The sequence below is a fragment of the Bos taurus genome, chromosome 27 (genome assembly GCF_002263795.3).
Source record: "Bos taurus isolate L1 Dominette 01449 registration number 42190680 breed Hereford chromosome 27, ARS-UCD2.0, whole genome shotgun sequence".
Lineage (NCBI taxonomy): Eukaryota > Metazoa > Chordata > Mammalia > Artiodactyla > Bovidae > Bos > Bos taurus.
Genome location: NC_037354.1, coordinates 30,668,375 through 30,671,078, shown reverse-complemented (window position 1 = coordinate 30,671,078; position 2,704 = coordinate 30,668,375). Strand labels below are relative to the sequence as shown.

The following is a 2,704-nucleotide window of genomic DNA, read 5'->3' as shown; positions in this document are numbered from 1 at the left end:
TAAAAGAATAAATATTTTAGGCTTTGCAGGATGGAGTATCTTTGCTGCAACTACTCAATTTTCCATTGCATTTGCATAAAAGTAGCCAGAGACAATACGTAAACAAATGAACAGGGCTGTATTCCAATAAAACTTTATTGACAAAAACAGGAAGTGGGGCAGGATTTAGCCTTTAAGTTTAGTTTACTAATTCCTGATATAGAAGCAGTATACATTATAATCATATGTATGCAGTATATTACTAACTCTTTTATACTTTTAATAAGTTTACTTCTCATACAAGTATGATATTCAGCTGGTCTTTGTGATAGTATTCTGATATTCACTCACTATGATCAGTATTGGAGAAGGCAATGGCACCCCACTGCAGTACTCTTGCCTGGAAAATCCCATGGATGAAGGAGCCTGGTGGGCTGCAGTCCATGGGGTCGCTGGGAGTCAGACACGACTGAGCGACTTCACTTTCACTTTTCACTTTCATGCATTGGAGAAGGGAATGGCAACCCACTGCGGTATTCTTGCCTGGAGAATCCCAGGGACAGGGGAGCCTGGTGGGCTGCTGTCTATGGGGTCGCACAGAGTCGGACATGACTGAAGTGACTTAGCAGCAGCAGCAGCATGATCAGTATTATAATTTAAAAAATAATAATTGAGAATTTAGTTAGATAGTACATATTCATTGTGTATAAATTTTATGGTATACAATTACATGGGTTTCTTCTGCTATAAAGAAAGTTTTAATTCATACTTCCAATATGGTAAAGTGGATGAGTTGGACTTTCAGAAGAAAGATGCTGAGATTATACTTATATTTGTAGGTAGTGGTGGTTCAGTGATAAAGAATCCACCTGCCAATGCAGGAGACCCAGGTTCAATCCCTTGGTTGGAAAGATCCTCTGAAGGAAATGGCAACCCACTCCTTGCCTGGGAAATCCCATGGACAGAGGAGCCTGGTGGGCTACAGACCACGGGGTCGCAAAAGAGTTGGACATAACTTAGTGTCTAAACAACAACCGCAGAAGTGACTCTGCCTTTTGATCTATTTGTAGATGCCCTACACAAGACTTTAGATTTAAAAGTTATTCTGGCTCTTGTTAGTGATATAAAATAGATTTCTTTTCCCAAGAAAAAAAGGAAGATTCTTCATCATTCACGATGTGCTTCTAAATTCCATTTAGCTTGGGTAATTAAAGGTTTGGATTCTTTCTACTAAGTTTCTGGCTTTCAGCACTGCCATTTTTCTTTTCTTGGCATTTTAAAAAAATAAAGATCCAGGAGATGCTTAAAAGGGTGAAATTCTCTATATTTTTCTTAGCATTAAAAAATACATTTATTCACTGCTAATTTAAAAAAAATTTTTCACTTTATTTAAAAATTATTTTTACTTTTATTTTTATTTATTAATATTATTTTTATTTATATTCCATGTCCCCCCATTCACAATACAGACCAGGCAAAGGGCCTGCCTGGACTGAAGTGTACATGGGGTGGGTTTACTCTGCCTCCTGTTTCTATATGGTCAGTGTAAGAACACAGCTTGCAGTAAGCAACAAGATGGCTGATGATAATATTTTAGATAATTTTACATTAATGATTCCTACTACTGCTAAAACACACACACACACAAACTGTTACAACATAATATTCAATACTGAAGCTCAAACAATGCAAATACTGGAAAAGATGGCAAAAAAAAAAATGCCCAATTTCAGACATCCTAGAACTTTTCTGATAGTTCTCACACATCCATTTCATGACCTCGGGAAGCTTCAGAGGCCTTGACAGGGACGTTAGGATCCCAGAAGTCTGGACTGGAGTTCCACCTCTCAGCTGATCTGGGCATAAGTAACATAAACCCTGTGTCTTTACCACTGACTTGAGATCAATGCTGAGCAAAAAACAAGATAATATCTGATAGAGTGTGAGTGGGGTATGTATTTCTTCTCTTCCTTTTAGAAGGTGGTGTTTTCCTCCTTTTGAAAGTCACCTATTTATTTATTTATTTATTTATTTATTTTTGTTTGTTTCTTTCTGATGTACTTCCCTCTGTATGACAAACTCTAGGTTCATCCACATCACTACAACTGACTCAATTTTGTTCCTTTTTATGACTGAGTAATATTCCATTGTGTATATGTACCACAACATTTTTATCCATTCATCTGTCTATGGATATCTAGGTTGCTTCCACTTCCTGGCTACTGTAAATAGCTATCCATTGATTTTTAATGCTCCCTTTGTCATATTCCAAGAGCTTCTTTTGAGAATTTCTCTTTCTAGGTTATTAATTCTGTTCCATTGACATATGCTTCTCTTGCTGCATTAATACCAAAAGGAATGCTTAAATATAGAAAGACATGTCCTCTTTTATTCTTCACATTCTTCCTAATTTTCTTGTACCTTCATGACTGTTTATTTTTACACAACATTTTAAAGCTCATCTTTAAGCTCCTCAAACATGGTGGGGAATTTTATTTCAAACACACTGAATTTGCCAATTAATTTTTGAGATTTTCACCTTTGTAAGAACAGGTTTTCCAGTATATGAGCACACTGAATCTACAGATCCTTATTTATATTCCACAGTAAGGTTTTATACATATTTCTATACAAATCTAATGCATTTTTAATTAGACTTATTACTAGACATTGACTTGGTTTTGTTCCTTTGTTAATGTTTTCTTTTAAAAATCATTTTTTCTAT

At 35.7% G+C, this 2,704-nt stretch overlaps 1 non-coding gene across 1 annotated transcript; it reads right to left on the bottom strand.

Annotated features, from left to right (window-relative positions):
• Nucleotides 1-1,423: 1,423 nt before the first annotated feature.
• LOC112444674 (small nucleolar RNA SNORA51) lies at nt 1,424-1,560 on the bottom strand. The gene has a single exon (XR_003033041.1). It is a non-coding gene; the product is annotated as a small nucleolar RNA SNORA51 (small nucleolar RNA).
• Nucleotides 1,561-2,704: the final 1,144 nt, after the last annotated feature.